This window comes from Rhinopithecus roxellana, chromosome 3, assembly GCF_007565055.1.
Source record: "Rhinopithecus roxellana isolate Shanxi Qingling chromosome 3, ASM756505v1, whole genome shotgun sequence".
In the NCBI taxonomy this organism is placed as follows: Eukaryota; Metazoa; Chordata; class Mammalia; order Primates; family Cercopithecidae; genus Rhinopithecus; species Rhinopithecus roxellana.
Genome location: NC_044551.1, coordinates 20175415 through 20199284, shown reverse-complemented (window position 1 = coordinate 20199284; position 23870 = coordinate 20175415).

Here is a 23870-nt window from a genome sequence, read left to right as displayed (position 1 = left end):
TGGGGGCACAAAACTGGCAACTTCTCAGTTCAATTGACTGACAAGTTGTGTTGGACTTTCTATGGAACAGACTTTGGTCTCATGGACACAGGAGATGGAGGGAAGGGATTCAAGGATTTTTTATTTTTGATGACTGGAGAGTTCCTTCTGTTACCTGTGTTTGGAGGACTCAAAAATCACAACTTTTCCTTTCCCAATTGCCTACTACTTATTTATAAAAATTATCATGACATCACAAGGGAAAGAGCCACGTATACCACAGAGGAAAGGCTTTAGGTTGATGTTTTGGTTCGTAGAGTCTTCAATGCATTTTTCATGCTCAATTATAGCTGGTTAAAGGCAATGCCAGTGATCTACAAGTGTCAAGGAAAAGGAGCATTGTCCGTGTTATAAAATAAAAAGTAAATACAGTGCAGTGGAAAGAGTAAGGTACATTCATCATGTATGGCTTCCACGCTTGGAGTTTACATGAATCTACCACCTAAACAAGTAAAACAAGCCTCACAGCTTCACCATTTTGCCTGACCACTGAGGGAGGTAATGGGGATTGGGAGTTAGAAAACAAAACCTAGAAAATCTTGAGACTCATTAGAGAAGGAACTGGAAGGTTTCAATAAGGAAGGACTCATGGGGTAAAAATCAGGGGTTCAGAAGAGACCTGGAAACAGAAGTTTCTATTAAGACAATGGTGTTTCAGATGCTGCTCTTGAAAAGGCAGAATTTCAGGATCCCTACCTCCAGGGTAGTGCCCCCCTGCATGGTGGGATTCGAGAAGGTCCTGGAGCTGCAGCCCATGTCCATGTCCCAGATCCCATTTCTCTCCTCCTCTCCACCTGCCAAGATAGTAGGACGGGTGTGACTTCCTCTCTTAACAAGAACATATTTTCCCATCAAACACACACACACACACCAAGTCTCCTTGCAATGGAGAGGGTCACATGGTGTCTCACTTTGGGGTTATTCTTGGCAAAAATGCAGAACTTCAATCTAACCATGAGAAAACGTTAAGCAAACCCCAACTGAGAGAAGTTCCACAAAGGGTCAGATTACTGTAGCCACGCCTTGGAAAATGTTTAGCAAGAAGCAGCAGAGGAATGCTCCCCAAGGCAGGGGTTTGGGGTGTTGCTGCCTCCAAGGCTGCTGCTATTGCTTTTATCCTGACAGAAGAATCTTGCCTTAAAGGAGCTGATAGAATAGTTTGGGAGGTAAAGACTGTTCAACTGCATGCTGCAGATATAACCACGATGTAGCTCAAAGACGAGGAGAGGGGAGGTCATCTTCAATTGTTGGATTGGGAACATTGGGAAGACATTGTTAGATGTGAAGAACCTTTCTGAGGGGAGAGATGAAATGAAATCTGAGTTTGGACAGAAAGAACTATTGTACTGAGTTTGGGGAAAAATAAATATTCTAAGAGATAAACACACACTGGTCTAGCAGTGTGGAGAACAGCCCCTGGGTTTACAGCAGAATGACTTGAATTTAGAAGACAGCAGCACTTCCTAAGCAGGTGTGGAACAAAGCACAAGGATATTCACCCTCAAGTTAATCATTCCCGCCTCTGAGTCATGCATTTGTTCCTATGGCTGCTGTAATAAAACTCACAAACTCTGTGGATTAAAACAAAACAGGTTTGTTTATCTTAAAATTGCAGAAGTCAGAAGTCCAAAATTAGTCTTAAGGGGCTGAAAGCATGGCTCCTTCTGCAGGCTGCGGGAGACCATTGGCACTGGCCTCTCCCACGGTCTCCTTCGATTGTCGGTCATTGCCTCTCCCCCACTGGCGTCATCCCTCTCTTTTATGAAGACACTGTGATTACATTCATAGTCCACTCAGATAATCTCAGACAATCTCGAGCAGCAAGGGTGGCTTGGGTGAAAAAATTTTAGAGGATCTCACAAGACAAGCCCTGTGCATTAGACTTTAAACGATAAAAAGCCGGGAGCAACTGGACAGCAATTTAAACGGGAAAGATTTGTTTGAGAGCAAACAAATGTGTCTGTCACCTGCAGGTCTCTTGAAACAAGGACAGATGGGACATCTGGACACTGTTGCAATAACTCAGGCACAAGCAGGAAGGAAGAAACGAAGGGAAAGACAAGCAAGAGGGGGTTCAGCTTGTGGAAGGGGCTTCCAAGGATGTTGATTGCCCCAGATGCCACAGCAGGCTGGCAGCCAGGGGTCCCAGAGGCTGTAAGAAAGAGCATCCTCCCAACACAGTTCAGGGAGGTCTGCTCCCAGGCATTGGGATCATTTAATGTATTCTTGTTCCTTTATGACTAATTTATTGTACTTTTCTAGCTTATGGATTTTCATGTTTTAATTTTGGAACAGTGTGAAGGGCATACCACACTTCAGCATAGAAACAAGGGATTCACTCACTGATGGATCTGAGTTTGCTTTTCACTTTCATGAAATGAAGGTGGTCTTAAACCAGTGACAGTGAACATTCCAAAAGAAAGTGAAGAGTAGGGCCCACCCCCACCCGCAGTACCAGTCCGTGGCCTGTTAGGAATGGGGCCACACAGCAGGACGTGAGCAGCAGACGAGCAAGTGAAGCTCCATCTGTACATACAACTGCTCCTCGTTGCTCACATGACTGTATGAGCTCCATCCACCTCCTGTCCAATCAGTAGTGGCATTAGATTCTCATAGGGGCATGAACCCTATTGTGAATTGCCATGCAAGGGATCTAGGCTGCATGCTGCTTATGAGAATCTAATGCCTGATGATCTGTCACTGTCTCCCATCACCCCCAGATGGAACCATCCAGTTGCAGAAAAACAAGCTCAGGAGTCCCACAGATCCCACATTATAGTAAGTTGTATAATTATTTTATTATATATTACAATGCCATATATTCTAGAAATAAAGTGCACAATAAATGTAATGCACTTGACTTCTCCCCTTCCCTGCACTTTCTACCTCCCCCAGTTGGTAGAAAAATATTGTCTTCCACAAACCAGTCCCTGGTGCCAAAAACGTTGGGAACTGCCAATGTAGAGAACTGTGCCTAGAAATGCTACACATAGAAGATAATTTAAATAGGAAGTTTGATAAAGAATAGAGTGGAAACAATTGTCAAAATTAATAGGTATTCCCCAAAGCATGTTCCCTGTCCAACTTGCATATGACATTGACTTGCACGCACTGTGATCCAAGGGTGAGACTTGTTCTCCCTTAAAAAAGTCCTGACAGTAATTTGATGTTACAAAAAAGTGAAACTTACATAATAAAAAATCAGAACATTTGTTATAATGGCTACAAAACTAAGTAAGAGTTTTCTGAAATATAACGACTATATTTGCACTTGCTACAATACACATTTTACTATTCTCATTTGGATAACACTCAATTCTATGCACGAGTTAGCTGGAAAAGTCTATTCCAATTCACTGTGGGATCACATGGTAGATATTCAAGATTACCTAATTGCTTTGATTTGAAGACTTTAAAAAGAAATGTTATCACTTTCAACAGCTATCTAAATTGATCACTATTGCATATTCAGATGTTTATGAGAAAAACCAACAAGTAGAATTGCAAAAAAGAATTCTTATTCAATCTCTTGGAATTAAAATTGATAAATTCAACTTACTTTCATAGTAACACAAATTACTTAGCCAATTTTTTTTTTTCTGCCGTCTATCTTCTTTTCTGGGTAATATATTTATATGTTTCAGTATTTTTTCCTGAATTTTCTTATTTTTATTTTTATTTTTATTTTTATTTTGAGATGGAGACTTGCTCTGTCGCCTAGGCTGGAGTGCAGTGGCATGATCTCGGTTCACTGCAAGGTCTGCCTCCCAGGTTCATGTCGTTCTCCTGCCTCAGCCCCCCAAGTAGCTGGGACTACAGGCACCCGCCACCACGCCTGGCTAAGTTTTTGTATTTTTAGTACAGATGGGGTTTCACCATGTTAACCAAGATGGTCTTGATCTCCTGACCTGGTGATCCACCGGCCTCGGCCTCCCAAAGTGCTGGGATTACAGGCATGAGCCAACACGCCCGGCCTTTTCCTGAATTTTCTTACTCTTTTCATTGTTTAAAAAGGTTTTCAAATTAAAAGCTTTAAAAATATATTAAGAGCCCTATTTTGGGGAATGCCAGCAGGAAAATTTTTACCCATGCTATTGTGTTCTTTACTTTCAGTTTAAAGAGAATAGTTGAGCTCAGTCAGATAAATAATAAGATTGTGAGAAACTCTTTTTGCGTGAAGTGATTAAAATTCATCCATCATTTTCCCATCCTCCGCTCCTCCCTATTCCCATCCCAGGAAGGGCCTTCAGGACTTTCTTCCACAACCACCTCCGCAGAAGCCAGTGGAAGAGGTTCATGGAAACAGCCCATTCTTTCCATCCATTTCAAGAACCCTGGAGCTTTGGCTCAGTAAGAAACATATTGTCTGGTACCTTGACAACCTGAAACACTCTGAAAGCTAATTCCAGTATTTTTCTAGCTGTATGTACTCAAAGTGACTCAGAACCCCCAGGGCATGTGCTAACAGCAGAAGCTCTCAGAGTAGGTACAACCTGGAGCAAAATGAAACAAATAGAAACAAGAATGCAGCTCACTTTGTTGGAATAAATCTTAGTCCTCACTTAAAACAAGAAAGCCACATAAAAATGCAATCCTAGGTAATATCAAGTGCCTACACTGAGAAATCCCAAAAGGCTCACCTCTATCTCTCCTTGTGTGTCCCTTCCAAACCAAGAGCATTTTTCAGCAGTTAATTAATAGCAAAGTATCTCACTCTTTTTATAAAAAAGAAACTATTTTCCAAAAATAATCAGAAAAAAGGTTAATTTTCCTGTTTTCTCAAAAAAAAACAAAAAAAAAAAAAGCATTTTAGAGGCATCTTTGATTTCAGTTTTGCATCATAGAGTTTAAATCAGAGAAGCACATCAGTCCCTGTGTCAGTCCCTCAGTGAGTAGAAGACTTTCCAGGGACCTGATGAAGGCAGCCAGTGTGGTGAAACCTGTCCCAGACTGTATGTCCAGGAACTAGCCCAGTTAGCAGGACCCAGGACCTGTAACCTTATCTTCAGAGCATTTTGGAGAAAAAACACATCCGGAACGTAGAAACCTCCAAAAGGCCATTCCTGAGGTCTGGTGGGGCTGTCTGCTGGTGGTGGGAGCAGGGCTGAGTTTGAGACATGGACCTGTGCTGTCTCACAGAGCCCTGCTAACGACTTTACACTCAGTTTATATGCTGCTGTTGCCTTCCTGAAATTCTCAATAATATAATTGACAAGGTCCTACATTTTCATCACACATGGGCCCCATGAAGCCTTTAGCTGGTCCTGGTTAGAGTAGAAGCAGGATAGCAAGCAATGAAAAGCATTGGTGTGAATCCAGCTTCAGCCAGCTGAGAGCCCTGAAGACTCCACCTTCAAAGCACATTTCACTAGTGTGAGCAGAGCTCACCTGGTCCACTGAGACCATCTGTCCTAGCTGCTGCCATTTCTGGCCTTGATTATTGCAGTGGCTTCTTGCTTGTCCCTCCTGCCTCCATCCTGGTCCTCTTCAGTCAGATCTCCATCCAGGAGTCAAGCAATTCTTTGAAGCACAGTGGCGGAAAACGACATTGGCTTACTGAAAACCTTTCGGTGTCTTCCCATCTCAAAGTAAAAACCAAAGTGTTCACAATTCACTACAATGGCTGCAACACTGACATCCCACCCCACCCCTCTGTCAGTCATTTCCCCACCCTGCAACCCTGCCCCACCCTACACCACCCACACTATCTTCCATGCTCTTCCGCCACATGGTTACCTCTCTACAGTATCTTCCAAATTTCTCCTCGATTTGAGACAAGTGAGATTGTGTGAAATAAATAGATAGCTACTCGTGGGTTTCTACCCACTGAAACATAAGTTCCCTGTGGGTGAGAATTTTTATCCATTTTGTTTCTACCCAATCCTCAGTACTTAGAGCAATGGCTGGCACACACTTGGAGCTTCATAATGATGTGTTGATTGTGTGAGAGGTGCAATCAGGGTATTCAGCTAGCGTAAGCCCTCTCCCATGAGAAAGGATAAAATGCACAACAGGAATCAAAAGCAAGTTACTATTAGGGAAGGCAAATGAATAATTAAGGTGGAGGTTTGGAGACACATATTGGAGATAAGTGAACTCATGCAAGATTTGTAGTCAAGATCCAGAAAGGTGGCTGGCATGCCTCCATGGCACCAAAAGCTCATCCACTGGAGAAAAACCCTGAAGTATTTTATGATGCAAAGAAATTGACACTCCCTCCTTAACTGCTGTCTGGCATCAGGCTTCTTGGGCAGAAACCGTAGGAAAGAAAATGCTCATGGAGGTGGGCCAATGCAGGCTTCTTTTCACATTGGATGGCAGGTGACACAAATCAAGGAGTCTTTATGGAGAAGTGAGGACCAGCCCTAATGTGGTTTTAGGGACTTGGATTCCTTACCTCCATCCAAAGTAAGGATTAGTCTCTTTGAGGGGTGTATTAGTCCATTTTCAAACTACTATGAAGAACTACCCAAGACTGGGTAATTTTAAAAGAAAAGAGATTTAATTAACTCACAGTTGTGCATGGCTGGGAAGGCCTCAGGAAACTTGCAATCATGGTGCAAGGCAAAGGGCAAACAAGGAAAGTCTTACATGGTGGCAGGAGAGAGAAAGAGAGTGAGTGAGAAGGGAAGTGCCACATTTTTAAACCATCAGATCTCGTGAGAACTCCATCACTATCATGAAAACAGCATAGGGGAAATCTGTCCCCAAGATCTAATCATCTCCCACCAGCTTCCTCCCTCAACACATGGGGATTAGAATTCAAGATGAGATTTGGGTAGGGACACAGAACCAAACCGTATCAAGGGGGAACTACAGAACAGTTTTTATTCTATTTTTAGTGCCTTTTAGAGCGCAGTAATATTTCTGAAACTATGTAGATGATACAATATTTTAGAACTAGAGATAAAGACTGTTGAAGTTACGAAACTTGCCTATCACAAATTAGTATAGACAAGAATATGCCATCTTGATACTGATGAAGTAGATCTTTTCCGTTCAATGTAACTGCTCTGAAAGTGGACAGACAGAGGGAAAGCCGAGTGGACTGCGTGCCATGCAAATGAGAAGTGTCAATCCCAAACACAACTACCTTTCTATTACTGGTTACCTGAATGTACTCTGGATCCTTACGATTGAGATACACATGCGCATGCGCACGTGCATGTGTGAGTGTGCGTGTGTGTGTGTGTAAGCTATAAATAATTTATTTAGCAGAGATATATCTTCATTTTGGGAACCATAAATGAAGACTGCTATGTGATCTTGAAAAAGCAAAGATGACTTTTAGAAGGGAACACCACAAGCCACCAAGTGGCTCACCCCTGTGACTTGGTCAGTGCATGCTGGGTGGCTTGTTAGGCTCATCTTCATGACTTGAGGCCCTGGCTCTTCCTGACAGGGTCACTGGGATGGGAACCCAGGCACAGAGGGGACGGGAGGGCTCATCTCACTGCATCCACCCCTATGTGCTCCTTGGTCTGGTCCAGAGTCCCTCAAGTCTCAGATTTGGACACAGCACATCTAATACTACACTAAGCAATAATTCACAAATTCAGATTTTCTGTGGGTACATTTCATTCACACTTTCTCTTCTTCAATGATATTGTTTGCTTTTAAACTAACTTGTGTAGGTGGTAGGGTAGAGAGATTGGCTGTAAAGATATGGGATGCCGTAACTGCAAGAGTTTGCATCATGAATGCTGGCATGCCACAAGATGCCATGTTGTTCCACCACTGCACCTAAGCCTAGTGGCACCTGTTGTACCCCTGGCACCAATGAAATCTTTGATAACCACATCCCTGCCCTGCCTATGAGCCTAGACCTCAGTTCCTCCTGTCTGCGCTTCTCTCCGGACAGTGATGGCAGTGGCTGCTGCCATCATGCTGGCTGCAGCAGAGAAGCGCAGCTAGGGGTGCACACTCCATGGAGCCAGCAGGAGATCTGCCCCTTCTGAGTTGGGACGGGAGGTCCCTGTTCCGCTGCAGCTACCTAAACAGCAGCTGCAGACCCGGTCCTCCTGTTCTATTGAGCAGCCAGGATTCCCAATCTCCTGGGTGGGGATACAGTTGCCTAAACTGCAACTGTGGATCGGGGCCCCCTGTGCTCTTGGGGAAAGGCTGGGAGCAGGCAGGATCTGCCTTCCTGGGTGCAGCTGTGGCCACCCTCCCAGATGCAGGAGCTGTGTGTCTCTGCCTGAGCCCTTGAGGGCCCCAGCAAGGAGCTTCCCCATCCCTGCAGGCTAGGGGTGTCTTCTCCCACTGCCTGGCCTCTCTCCACTCCTAGCGCCAGCTCCAATCTCTGAGTGGGAGGCTGGGGCCCAATCTGGGGGCCGTGAATGGCAGTGGGAGGCAGATTGATTCCTGGGTGGAAGGGGCAGGTCCCCAGTAAGGCCCCACCTTCAGGCCATGGAGGGCTTGAAGGCTGGGGACTGGCTGCTGGTCCAGTGGAAGGGAGTGGAGACTCGTGGTGGTTCTTTTGGGCCACCTGTGGCCACCCATGGGCCAATTCACAAGCACTTCCTCCCCTTTGAGGTCCATAAAAGCCCTAGGCTCAGCCAGAGCAGAGCAGAGGATGGCCAGTGGATGAAGAAGGCAGAGAGACCGCAGGACAGGACAACCAGCTGCAGAGAGGAGAACCCTCTCCACTGAGAACTGCAGAGACTGCCTGCTGGCAGAGAGGAGCTACCCTCTCTGCTGAGAGCTTCAGAGACCTGCAGGACGTCTGAATGAGTTGCCTGCAGAGAGAAGCCACCCTCTCCAGGGCCTCTTCTCTGCTGAGAGCTGAACAACTGAAGGGATGACCTGCCTACAGACAGGAGTTACCCACTCCTCTGAGCTGTTCTAACACTAAATAAAACTCTTCTTCTTCACCGTTCACTTGTCTGCATACCTCATTCTTCCTGGATGCAGGACAAGAGCTCAGGCAAAGGCACAGTGGCCACAGAGGTTTCCAGCCTGAAACAATGACACCCCAGAGAGCCCATAACAACAGCACACACCACAACCCTCCTCCTTGCAATCTTTCGTCTCCTAAACTGTCCGCAACTGAAATGAATTTTAGCATATTGAATTAATTGAACCAGAAGTGATTTTCTATGACTAATGTGAAAAACAGATAAATAGGATTGTTCTATTCCTGTCCTAAAGATCAAATAAAAACAAAAGTAAATTACCTTTTAAATTTACATGGTGAAAAAATTGTGTGTGTGTGTGTGTGTGTGTGAGACCCTCAACAAAACAGAGCTTCTTCCTTCTTATAGAATGTCTGCATGTTGAATTAAACACTTTTCAATGATACAAGAGGCCATGTCTAAAGACCCACTTTCCCCTACAGTCTGCATTTCCTGGCCCATCGCAGGCAGTCATTTAATATGTGTCCAACTGAACTGAAATGTTGTTGAGGCTTCTTGTTTTTTCAGTTAGGCTGCAAAGCCCTATTTTAAAAATTCACTTTCGCAGTGAACTAGAGTCTGGAATCGGAAGGAAACAAAAAGCATTCAGCCTTTAAAATAGTTTTTTTTTACATTATATAATGAGTAGAGGGCAGTCCATCTTCACTACAGTTCAGGGTTTAAGAATAAAAACTTTCTTTAAGGAGTTATTGCATTTGGATGTGAGATACAAATTAATTACATACAAATGATATTTCCAGTGCACTTTCTTACAGGAGAAGAGATTAACAGCAAGAAATCAAAGCAGGAGTTTTCCTATCTCTGAAAATGATGGATGCTGCAGCCACAGGACCAAAAAAAAAGGTTCTAATTGCTCTTTCTTGATGTTTTCATACAGCTGCAGCCGAGAGAACAGTTATGTGAGAGGTGATAAAATCTATTTCCCCTAGAGGTTTTTATTTTTTATTTTTTATTTTTTTGTTGAAAGAAATGGCCTGCAGTTAATGGACCTGAGTATTTACTGTGCAATTTGCAGAGTCCACATGTATTCAGTGAGGACAACTTCCACGTTTCCCTCTTGATTAGGAAAATTATGTTAACCTCGTGGAGGACAAAAAAACTGTTGTTGCATAACTTTTAAGAGCAAAAGAGAATCTAAGAGCAGTTTAATTTGTGAAAACAGAAGATAATGAAGCTCAAACAACCTCATTTATCTCTAAAGCAGATAAAGTAATTTTAAGGTTGGTGTCTCTGTAATCAGCCAAGTGTTGGAGCTGTTTTATGATTTTCAAAGTTAAAAGTCATAAAATTTGATTATGCTTTTCAGAAGCCGAGAAGCCAGGCGAAACTTTGGTTCTGATCCAGGAGAAAAATGACTTTGCTGAAAACTGGCTGATATATCTCAGATGCCAGATTAAAAACACTTTCTCAAAGACAAATTTTTGGGAATGCCTATTTATTCCCGCGGCCATCACATCAATCAGTGAAGACTGCCACTAGAAGTGTTCTCCCGTCCTTACGCCTGTTCCTCCCAGGAGCAGCATGGCTCTGCCTCCAGGCAGCTGCTGGTTCTCCCTTCATGGTGTGAGGGATATCAGATCTGAGCAATTATCAGCAATTCTGGGTCCTGGAGAGATTGAATGCCTTGGGTAAGACTGGTGTCTGCTCTGGAAACTCCAGTAGCCAGGGGCATTGTCAAGCTCTACAGCACATTACACAGCAGCGAGATGAAGCAGCCTTCTCTCCATCATTCACTGTCTAGTTCCATCTCGGGGACTGCTGCAGGTACACAAGCCTGCCAAATAATAGAAAAATTCCTCTTTCGTTACCCAGGCTCTCTAATAAAATGGCAGGCCTATATCTTCAGGGTAAGCTACTCTATTTTAAAATGGAGAAATATCTACAAGAGCCATTATTTATCCTGAATATTCTGAGATTTATTTGCTTATATGTACTTTCAACAGCATTGCCATAAATATATAGGAACACTATAAGACTTTTCTGAACATAAACTGCAGAGCTTGATAAATTGTCAAAAAATCAAGAATCTTCCCATCCTCTACCATGATTTTTTAAAAAAATAGAATGTTACAAGCCTCCTGAAAGTACTTCTTATGTCCCTTTTCAAAGCCCACCTGCCTTCCTTCTAAAAGGTTACTACAGCCTGACTTCTATGACCACAGATTATTTGTACCTGATTTTGAACTTCATATAAATGGAATCATTTGGTGGGTAGTTTTTCTCAAGGTGGAGTCTTTTCTCAATATTACCTTTGTGAAATTCATTGGTATTGTTGCATGTAGTAGCAGTTGAATTTTCATTGCTTTGTAGTATTTCTTGGTATGAGTATAGCATAATTCATTTATCCATTCCACTCTTGATAGTCACTTGAGTTTATTTTAGTTTGGATTTACTATCAATTATATTAACTTTACGTATATTTCTTTTGGTATACACATGCAGGTGCGTTGCTGGGCATTGTATTACTTTCTGATGCTACATGGAAAAAGAATTTCCCCAAAACATAGTATGTTGAACAATCAACAGTAACCACTTGTTACCTCTCATAGTCTTGATTGGTCAGGAGCTTTGAGAGGGCACAACTGGGCAGTTTTTTCTTGTGGTCCCTCCTATGTTTATCGTCAGATGTTGGCTGAGACTGGAGTCATGGCTCACATGGCTGGCGGGTTGTTGTTGGCTGCTGGCTCAGGGGCTCTGTTTCTCTCCACCTGGGCTTCTCCATAAGGCTGCTTGAGTGTCCTCATAACTGGCTTTCCCCAGAGCATGTGATCCAGAAAAGCAGGAATTTCCTATGGATCTACTTCTGTTTCCTGTTTTGACTCTTGGCTTTTAGTCATTTGTTTCTGCCTCCTGCTAGGCCTGATAATTGTTTACTGAAGGTCAGACATGAAGTTTGAAAAAGCTGTATGAATAACTCGAGTCTTTTGCTGAAATCATTTTCCTCTAATGAATATTTGCTTTTAAACTTGATTGATTTTCATAAATTTACAAATGAAAATTGTATATGCTTATAGTATACATGATGTTCTGATGTATGTGTATATTTCAGAATGACTAACTGAAGCTTAATAACATTGTATTGTATACTTGACAGTTGCTAAGAGTAGACTATAATTATTCTCACCACAGATAAGTAAGTATGCAGGGTAAAGATCTGTTTTTCTTTGTTTAGAAGGCATTTGGGTGATGAGGCGGTTACTTTAATCAAGTCTGGGATTAAGCTGCTTGACACTGAGCTGTCATTTTCACAACAGAGTGGTTCTATTTCTGGTTCTAGGGTTCTTCCTGGAAATCTGGAGGATTTGTGAGGGCACCCTCTTTGTTCAGGCCCTGAACTCCAAGTTTTGTCCCTCCTGCTCTCTTCCCCTAACCATGTCTGTCTGCCCAGAGCTGCTTAAAAATCAGCAAGTGCCTGAGCGACACAGGAAGCCATGCTCACCTTCACACACTTCCTTCCTGTCTAGATTGCGGTCCCTGAAATGTGGGTGTCTTAATAACCCTTGACTCCACGTGTTGTATCAACAGCCAACCTTAGCTCAGGTTCTCAAGCATTCATTTCCTGCTTTCTGTTCAAATCCTTAGCCCTTGGGTTTTGCAGTGCTCAGGAATTAACAAGTGCTGTGAAGAATGAAGCTTCAGAGAATGTTGAACTCATCTCCTGAGTTCTTCTGGGAAATTGTATTGCAATTTCTAGCTACTGAAGCAGTTCTCTGATGCACTTAAATCCATTCAAGAGATTTTTTTTTCTCAAGATTTTCTAGTTCTCAGGAGGCTGGTTGGTCTGAAAGAGGTTGTTACGTCATCATAAGAAGCAGAACTTCTACAAACAAGCATTTGGAATGTAAGGCATTTAAAGAAAAAAATCATAAGGCTATGGTAGGTAGGCAGATTAGTGTCCCCACCCCCACAAAAAGATGTCCACCCCTTAATCCTCAGAATCTGTGACTATGTAGGTTACATGGGAAAGGGGAATTAGGGTTTCTAATCAGTTAACATTAAGGGAGGGGGACCATCCTGGATTATCTGGTAGAGCCAATGTGATCAAACAGGTCCTTAGGAGACCGGAGAGAAGTCAAGAGTCAGAGAGAGCTTTGTAGATGCTACACTGCTGGCTTGGAGTCGAAGGAAGGGGACTTGTGCCAAGGAATGCAGGCAGCACCTAGAAGCTGGAAACAGCAAGGAGACAGATTCTTCCCTCAGCCTCCAGAAGGAGTTCAGCCCCACCACTACTTTGATCTTAGTCCAGGAAGAGTTTTGAGTTTTGACCTCTGGAACTGTAAGACTATATATATATGTGTGTGTGTGTATATGTATGTGTATATATATGTATGTGTGTATATATGTGTGTGTGTATATATATATATATATATAGAGAGAGAGAGAGAGAGTCTTGATCTGTCACCCAGTCTGGAGTGCAATGGCGCAATCTCAGCTCCCTGCAACCTCCACCTCCCGGGTTCAAGAGATTCTCCTGCCTCAGCCTCCCAAGTAGCTGGGATTACAGGCACCAAACCACCATGCCCAGCACCGTGTGTGAACCAGGAAATGAGCCCTCACTGAACACTGAATCTGCCAGCTTCTTGATTTCGTACTTCTAAGCCTTCCAAACTTGAGAAAAAATTTCTGTTGTTTAGAAGCCACCCAGTTTAAGGCATTTTGCTATAGCAGCCTGCATAGACTACAACACATATATTTGGTATCTATTTCAGGGACCCATTTCCTACCTCAAGTTTAGGGTAATTTAGGATGAAAAGGAGGAACATTAGGCTCATAACAACAAATTACTGCGGGAATGAAATTAAACCAGAGGGGAGAGTGGAGCATGAAGGTAACGTGTCCCAAGGGAAGTGGGAGTGTGAGATATTTAGCAAAGGCTGGGAATAAATTAGCAAAAGTCGGAAGTCAGAATGAGGTGAAACAGGATATGCAGAGCTAACCGGGGTCGAGACAAGTGTTAGGTAATAAGTGAGGAGGAAAACCTGTTCTAGGAACAGGTAAGGACAAGCCACAGCCCAGCAAGGCAGGAAATGACTGGGAGCTCCAGAGAAAGGTCAGCAAAGCAGGTGGCCTGAATGACCAAACACCCTTTCCTCTGTATGCCATGCTTGTAACGTCTCCTGCTGTGGTACAAATCAATTTTTGCAAGGCTAACATTGGCTCTAGGAAAGGAGAGTGAGCAGGTACCTGGGAATACTTGGTTGAGGCAACACGTTTGGAAGAAGAGATAGGTGCCCTGGTGAAAGATCCAGGAGCAGTGACCTAGGGATGAAGGGCTGCTGCTCAGAGAGCACCTTGCAAAACTCACTGTGGAGACCCATGCAGGTGGAGAGTCTAAATTCTATATTGGCATTTTTTGGGACAATGGAGATCTCAATAACAAAAATAATGTTCAAGATAAGCAGAGAGAGACCTGGCATGTAAGCAACAAAAGGACATTTCTCCAAGACAAAAAGCAAGGAACACATAAGGCCTTTAGGCTAGACATAAAATAACATGAACATGTTCACTCTGCAATGAAACATTTAGAAATTGCGTTTTAACCAAGAGAGTGAAAGAACTAAAAGATTATGGTAAAATACAACAGATCCGAAGTACTTGAATTTTTCTCTGAATAAAATAGGCAGAAAGTCTGTAAAGTAAAAATTGGTGTCAGCAATATTTACAAGATAGTATTATGAGCTCTTTGATGGCAGTGTTTCTGCAGTGACTTCACATTCATTAGTACAGTTCCATCAAAGCAGGCCACATAATCACATCAGTAGACAGACATGAAAATATTTTGCTTTCTTAGATGTCTATTCACTTTGAAATAAACCTGTGGTTAATGAAAGCAATTTGTGTTAATGCATGTTCCATCTATAATTTATTTTTGTCAGCTCATTCTAGAATTAAATATTCACAGCATAGTTGCCATCATTGTGTAAGCATATTAATAGGCAATTACAAACTGTTGTCATTGGAAACCAGATCTATTTCAATAATCAACCTTTTCCTGGCAAAATTTAGCTCGGTGTTACTTCCATAGCTGAAGAAAGAGATATGACACTGTATCCCATGGTCTTTTCCCTCTTCTATTCCCCTCCTAGTCTATCATGAAAGACACCTGAAAAATCTGGTCTAATTCTGAATAAGACAGCCCAAGAGGCAGAGCTTTTTCTTTTCAGAGGCAACTCACATTGAGGATTGACAATTCTTTGGGCATGCTCTTGGCCACATGGCAAAATTATCTCTGTGCATGGTGTGTCAGGGAGACTTTGTTCTATCCTTGTTATTTCTCCACTGTGGGAATCTTATTAATCTGAAGTTAGTGATTGAGCTGGAGCTAACACTCAAATTGAATCTCGTGCTTTGTTTGAAGAGCATCTATTAAATAAATACGCAGTAGAAATAATATTTTAAGTAAATACTAAAACTACTTCCATGAACACAGTTTTCAAGCACTTCCAAGTGTCTAGAAGCATCTGTTTACTTGTAAACGCTTGACACACTAATTGGAAGTCACTCTTGTTTCTTTGTTAAGGAAATTTCCTTGTGAACCACTTTCAGATAAATTGTTTCCAATGAGGCTCTCTTTAATATCTGTACACATAAAAACACCACAATAAGTTTCTTTAAAAATTTGGAATTCCTTCCATAAATTGACTTCCAACTGGATACAACTAAGGCTACTGTACAAATATGTATTAATTCATTCCATAAATATGGGCTGGTGCCTGCTGTGTTTACAAGGACTCTGTGTATACAGGGACTTGGGCAGCTGTTGATTTCACTGTCTCCTGGAAACTAAGTATACAATGTTTAAGGCTCCAGTGGTGATACAAAGAAGGAAGTGAGAAAGTCTCTTTCCCTGAAGAAGGCTGTAATCCATGAAGAGAGAAAATTTCACATGTACAAATGATTTGAACGTAGGCTTGGCCTAATTTTTTATAAACATTTTTCCAGCACACGGTATGCTCTAAGTGCTTCCTAATTTCAGCTCTTACAGGCCTTTGACAAACTAGGTAAGAGAGATACTCTTAGTTTCTCATTTTCAGCATCAATACCTGAGACCAGAGGGGTTAAGAAACCAGTACAAGATCACACAGCCAGTAAATTCTAGAAAAAAGCCAGAGTCAAATGCAGGTGTTTTAACCTTCATATGAAGTTGCCCATTCTCATGTGATAAATTATAATTGCAGAGACTTTCACACATTACGTTTTTAGGACCTCTCCTTCCCTTCACACATTTTGAGGATGCCCTAACTTCATTTATGCAAATAAAACTGAGCTAAACTTCGCCAAGGGAATGCTCATGATTAACATTGATCTAGATTTTAACTATTAGTGCTAAGAATTGTTCTTTATTATGTCAGTAATTAAAATTGTGACTTTTAAACTCATTTAATATATAAAATTAAGTTAATTTAATTTATAAAAAGTAGGTATTGACACATTTTAAAACTGCAATGTAAAACCATTATCATGTTAACATAAATAACAAATTTCTGCTGAATAAAACTACATTTTCCAAAACCAACAAAAATTAGTCAAAGATGGAATTGTTTTACATTCTTGCAAATTTTTTTATTGCCGGGCTTAATAAAGTCAGCTGGATTCTCAAGAGACTTCTGTAGTTAATCGATTGAGATACTGCAAATCATGCAGCCTCTAAAAATGCCCACTGTATACTTGTAAAAGAATGATTTTTTAAATGTAATAGCACTTTAGTATTATTATGAAAATGATTTTTTTTTTTTTTTTTTTTTTTTTTTTTTGAGACGGAGTCTCGCTCTGTCACCCAGGCTGGAGTGCAGTGGCCGGATCTCAACTCACTGCAAGCTCCGCCTCCCGGGTTCACGCCATTCTCCTGCCTCAGCCTCCCGAGTAGCTGGGACTACAGGCGCCCGCCACCTCGCCCGGCTAGCTTTTTGTATTTTTAGTAGAGACGGGGTTTCACCATGTTAGCCAGGATGGTCTTGATCTCCTGACCTCGTGATCCGCCCGTCTCGGCCTCCCAAAGTGCTGGGATTACAGGCTTGAGCCACCGCGCCCGGCCATGAAAATGATTTTAACCTGGCAGATCCCTTGTAAAGTTCTCAGGGCCACCATATGGCCCTTGGGTTGCAGTTTATAAACCACTCATTTCTTGATTACTATAGTGCCTGATACGGTTTGAATCTGTGTCCCCACCCAAATCTCATGTGGAATTGTCGTCTCCAATGCCGGAGGTGGGACCGGGCGGGAGGTGATGGATCATGGGGGTGGTTTCTCATGTTTTAACACCACACTTCCTTGGTGATGTCATTATGATGGTGAATTCTCATAAGATCTGGTTGTATAAAGGTGTGTAGCACCTTCCTCTCGCCCCCTGCACTCCCTCTCTCTCAGTCCTGCTCCTGCCATGTAAGACGTCTGCTCCCGCTTTGCTGTCTGCCATGAGGAAAAGCTCCTTGAGGCCTCCCCAGAAGCAGATGCTTCCTGCCTGCAGAACCATGAGCCAATTAAACCTGTTTTCTTTACAAGTTTCCCAGTCTCACGTATTTCTTTACAGCGGGGAAACCGGACTAATAGTGCCTTAGGCACTGCGCATTGGGAGCTAAAGATAAGTCAGAAGAGACATCAGAAATCTCAAACTCAGTGAAACAAAAGAGCTGTAAAATGTTATTTACCAAATCTTGTTACAAAAATTCCCCAAGATATAGCAGAGTTGAATTTCATCATGAATGTCCACATACTGACCAACCTCCTAGAGTCTATCACTAACCTTTTACTGTATTTGCCTTTTTCCATACCTAGCCATCAATTCATCCCTCCCTCTATCCATCCACCATCTTATTTTTCATGCACTTCAGAATGCACTGCACAACATCATCACATTTTCCCTAAAAACTTCAGTATTTATAGGATTAATTGAAATTTAATATTCATATGCACATTTTTTTCTCTTGCTGTAAATTTAAATATAATGAAGCACGCAAGTCTTAAGTGTACATTGAATGAGATTTGACACATATATGAACTTGTGTTACCCAACCTCTCTCAAGGTATCTCCCCAGAAAGACCCTGATGTTGCTTCTCAGCCAGCCCTCACCTACATCCCAAGGGTGTCACCACTATTCTGATTTTTCTATCATAGATTAATTTTGCCTGCTATAGAAACTTCATATACAATGTACTCTTTAGTGTAAGACTTATTTTTCGCTGCATAACGCTGTTTGCCAATTGTACATGCTTTCCATATATCAATAATTTGTTTCTTTTTTGCTGAGTAAAATTCCATTGTATGAATGTATCAATTTGTTCACTTCTTCTTTTGTTGATGATCACTTAAACCATTTCCAGTTTTTGTCTATTTTGAATATAACTCTTATGAGCATTCTTGTGCAAGTGTTTCTGTGAACATACATCTTCATTTCTTTTGGGTAAATGCCTAGCTACAGAACAGCTAAGATGGTTTAGTTTCATCAGAAAGCTGCCAGCACATTTTCTTGAACTCCCAGCCTCAAGTGATCCTCTCACCTCAACTTCCCAAAGTGCTGGGATTACAGGAGTGAGCCACTGTGCCCAGCCTCAGGAATTTTTCTAAAGTAGGGGGACCATTTTTCTTCTGCATCAACAAGGTATGAGAGTTTTTGTTGTTCAACATTCTCACAGACAGTTTCTATTTGTGGTCTTTTTGATTTTTGTTATTCTAACAAGTATGTAGTGGTCTCATCATAATGGTGATTTACACCTTCCTGATGACAAGATGCTGAGAACTTCATGTGCTTGTTTGCCATTTATCTGTGGGGAATTCTGATTTGCTTCTGCCTGAAGGGAGTTGAGAAGTCTGCGTGGAATAGTGGAATAGGCTTTCACAGGACAAACTAGCCAGGAGGACATCCATGAAGGTGAGGGCAGATGAAGTGCTAAAGTCCCAGGAGTGTTCAGAGGAAGAAGAACAGGATTTGGCTGGAAAAGAAGGTCCTTGGATGTAGGTCAATGATCTATAGAGTCATGAACTGTATTAAAGGGAAAAATTAAGAAGCATAAGTTTATTTAGTCATTCAGGATGAGTTAAAATCTTGAGCAAAAGAAGTATACAGCTGGATTTGTCTGTGTATAAAATAGATGGAGGGGAGAGACTGCTGGATGACCAGGTAGGACGTTAATGCAGGAGTTCAGGTGAGAGAGGTGAAGGAGAGTTTCAGTTAGTTTTAAGCAGGCCTCAGCATCTGGAGTGGGAGGGAAGTGATGGGTCATCTGGAGAACTTGACACTGTTACTAGGATATATGGGGCAGAGACTGAAGTAAAAGAGATAAATCTGAGTCTTTCACTTTCATTCCACATGTCAGGTTCAATAGTGGTATCATTTCCTTAAATAAAGGAGCAGATTGTTTAAAGCAGAGGACTTAATTCAAACCCAGCTCTCCTTTCTGGTTGGGTGGCCATGGGAAAGTTATTCAACCTATCAGTGTCACAGTTTATTCACTGTGAAATGAATGCAGTTAGAACATCTACTTCATAATGTAATGGGGACTAATTCATTTATTCCTTCAACAAATATTTATACTCCTGAAATGTAGAGAGGCATACATGACATGTTGTAAGCAGTCAGTAAACATCAGGTCTCATAATAATAAATAGGACATTGAGACATGGTGTTGAAGGGAGTTCATGCATATGCTGTAGGACTTTCTCCTTATTTCAGCTAAGAGCTGGATCCTTATCACACAGTCATGAAACAGTAAGCTCACAGACACTTTAAAGGGTGAGAAAAATGGAATTTATTGGGTGAAAAGGAAAAGAAGGGGAAACAGGGACTCTAAGCAGAGCAAGAGTCCTGCTAGTCTAGGCTTCCTGCCTCACAGATTGAATCCCAGGTTCCACAACCAGACAAGATAGGCCGGTTTCCTCCCCAGCCGCAAGATGCAAGCTTCCCGAGGCTCCACCCCAATGCATACTCCTCCCAGTGCGCAGGTCAGTTGGAGTTTCTCCAGGGAGCCTTTCCCACCTGACAGTCTCATTCCCTCTCTAACTTACAAGGGATGTGAAGGACCTCTTCAAGGAGAATTACAAACCAGTGCTCAACGAAATAAGAGAGGACACAAACAAATGGAAGAACATTCCATGCTCATGGACAGGAAGATCAATATCGTGAAAATGGCCCTACTGCCCAAGGTTATTTATAGATTCAATGCCATCTCCATCAACCTACCAATGACTTTCTTCTCAGAATTGGAAAAAACTACTTTAAAGTTCATATGAAACCAAAAAAGAGCCCACATTGCCAAGACAATCCTAAGCCAAAAGAACAAAGCTGGAGGCATCACTCTACCTGACTTCAAACTATATTACAGTTCTACCGTAGCCAAAACAGCATGGTACTGGTACCAAAACAGAGATATAGACCAATGGAACAGAACAAAGCCCTCAGAAATAATACCACACATCTACAACCATCTGATCTTTGACAAACCTGACAAAAACAAGAAATAGAGAAATGATTCCCTATTTAATAAATGGTGCTGGGAAAACTGGCTAGCCGTATGTAGAGAGCTGAAATTGGATCCCTTTCTTACAACTTATATAAAAATTAATTCAAGATGGATTAAATACTTAAATGTCAGACGTAAAACCATAAAAACCCTCAAAGAAAACCTAGGCAATACCATTCAGACCATAGGCATGGGAAAGGACCTCATGTCTAAAACACCAAAAGCAATGGCAACAAAAGCCAAAATTGAGAAATGGGATCTAATTAAATTAAGGAGCTCATGCACGGCAAAAGAAACTACCACCAGAGAGAACAGGTAACTTACAGAATGGGAGAAAATTTTTGCAATCTACCCATCTGACAAAGGGCTAATATCCAGAATCTACAGAGAACTTAAATAAATTTACAAGAAAAAAATCAAACAACCCCATCAAAAAGTGGGTGAAGGATATGAACAGACACTTCTCAAAAGAAGACATTTATGCAGCCAACAGACACGTGAAAAAATGCTCATCATCACTGGCCATCAGAGAAATGCAAATCAAAACCACAATGAGATACCATCTCATGCCAGTTGGAATGGCAATCATTAAAATGTCAGGAAACAACAGGTGCTGAATAGGATGTGGAGAAATAGGAACACTTTTACACTGTTGGTGGGACAGCAAACTAGTTTAACCATTGTTGAAGACAGTGTGGTGATTCCTCAAGGATCTAGAACTAGAAATACCATTTGACCCAGTCATTCCATTACTGGGTATACACCCAAAGGATTATAAATCATGCTGCTATACAGACACATGCACACGTATGTTTATTGCAGCACTATTCACAATAGCAAAGACTTGGAACCAGCCCAAATGTCCATCAGTGATAGACTAGATTAAGAAAATGTGGTGCTTATACAACATGGAATACTATGCAGCCATAAAAAAGGATGAGTTCATGTCGTTTGTAGGGACATGGATGAAGCTGGAAACCATCATTCTGAGCAAACTATCTCAAGGTCAGAAAACCAAACACCGCATGTTCTCACTCATAGGTGGGAACTGAACAATGAGAACACTGGGACACAGAGTGGGGAACATCACACACCGGGGCCTTTAGTGGAGTGGGCGAAGGGGGGAGGGATAGCATTAGGAGATATACCTAGTGTAAATGACGAGTTAGTGGGTGCAGCACACCAACAAGGCACATATATACATATGTAACAAACCTGCACGTTGTATACATGTACCCTAGAACTTAAAGTATAATAAAAAGTAAGAATAAATAAATTAATTAATTAATTAAAAATACATCTGACTGCCCATAGATTAAGAATAAGTGCAAGGATGAAGACCAGTCTTAACTGCCCTCTGCTGGCAGGGGGCGCTGTTTTGGGGAAATGGCAGTCAGAGTTCCCTCCTAGGCCGATCAAAGGGTTCCCAGGAGAAGGCGCCTATGTCAGAGGCTTTGGTTGCATGACCCTTGGAGTTCCACGGCCTGAAGGCGAGAAGAGACAAAGCAGGTTATTAGAAAACATTTATCAAACCAAACAAAACAAGGGGAGGGGTAAGGACAGCTCAAAAGTCCCTAGGCCTTTTACCAGTCTGCACAGGGAGGGGGAGGCCAAAAGCCCAACTGGCAAAAAAAAAAAAAAAAAAAAAAGAAACGAAAAGAAAAAAGAAAACTTTTGCCCTTTAGCCAGCATCTTGGGCTTCTGGGTTTCTTTCCCCTTAGTCCAATCCTAAGCTAACCGCTGTAAGGTTTGGGAAATTAACTCTTTCTAGTTTGAAGGATGCATCTGAGAGTAGTGTCCGGTAGTACAGGGACACAATTACCTATCAGTGAAAAGAGAGCCAAGGAGGAGAAAGGAAAAAAAGAGGGCATTTTTCAAAGGAGCCCCAGGGGTTCAGGATGCATTTGAAAGGGGCACAGATTGAAGATGAACAGCTACCCATCTACAAAGAGGGGAGCAGTCATCCCTGGTTCCCTTCTTCTCCTAGCAGATACGTGAGGGGGACGAGGAAAAGCATCCTCTTTCTCTCTTCCATCCTTGCATCCCTGAATCGGGGTGACCTTGGTAGTACCCATAGGTGCCAAAGTGGCTTACACCCATGAAGCAGGAGGGCCTAGAGAATAGGAATTATCTGCTCTCACCTATGTCTCTATCCCTCCTACTGCATTTATGCTGTGGATACTAGCATGACCTTTATCTATGAAATGGGAGGCTTGGCTTAATCTGCAGTAATTAACCATACTCATCTGTGCTGTATATTTTAACTTCTACTATCATCTGCATCTGGATCCTTTAGATCCAGTTTTCTTCCTAGGGCTTTGACCCAAAGCTTGAAATTGAGTTTGGGACAAAAATGTATCTCCTTATCATAAATGGACTCCTTATCATAAGCTGAATGCTAAGGTAAAGCTGTGGGATTAACTCCTCCTCCAACAAGGCAGAGAAAAGATGTCTTGTGACACACCCAGATAACTGGTGGCTGCAGTTATGCTTGCTAGGATTTGGATGCATGGTACTTGGCTTTGGTTAACTCTCTTGATCCTACCTTCCCAAACGGAAGCCTCCAGGTGATAGGCGTCCTATTTATACCCATCACTTGGCAGGATTTGCAGGAAAATTGCACAGTACTAGAATATTGATCCAGATTTTTACATTACCCATCCCTCTTTTCCTTTCTGAGCTGCAGCCAGAGATTGCTGGTAGGTTCACAGTAATGAGCAGGGTTAGTCTAAAAATGTAGGCAAAACTTAAAAACAACTAGTGAGTTTAGAATTTAATGACAAAAGTATGATAAGTTTTGAAAGATAATTTCTCTCTCCAGTCCCCATTTTTGTTAAAAAAAAAAAAAAAAAAAAAAAAAAGAAACAAATCTTGATAGGACTGAGTTGTTTGCAAAATAGACTTTAGTCTTATACTTGGCCTGTTTATTTGCATAAAGTGCAGCAAGAATAACTATTCTACACAGACCTTTTAGAATGGCTTTGATGGAACTCCTTTCCACAAGGAGTCTCAGATAAGACCTTTTAAAGCTGAGCCCAGCCATGGGTTTGTATCTGCAAATACCTGTGAGTTGGGTGATCCTCTCCTCTTATGGTCCCAAGATAAACTTGGAGCTCCCAGGCCTGTTAGAAAGTGACATTCTTTATTGAACAGAGGTCAGGAACCCTGTACAGGGACTGTGTAGGAAAGGGCATGAGGCTAGTTTCTCCTAAGAGGCTCTTATCAGCTCTGTAAGTCGAGCTTGACTCCTTTTAGGGGAAGCATACCCTTCCAGTCAAAGCTTTGATAAAACAACCAGTTTCTCCAATTGTGTCCTGTTGCAAAAGAAAAGTGAATTCTTATTGCACTGATGCAAACAACTGTATTTCCATAAGTTATGAATACTCACAGATAGTTTCCAAATTTGGAGAAGCCAGCCAAGGAGAGAAAATATGCTCCAAATTTTGTTCACTGGAGTAT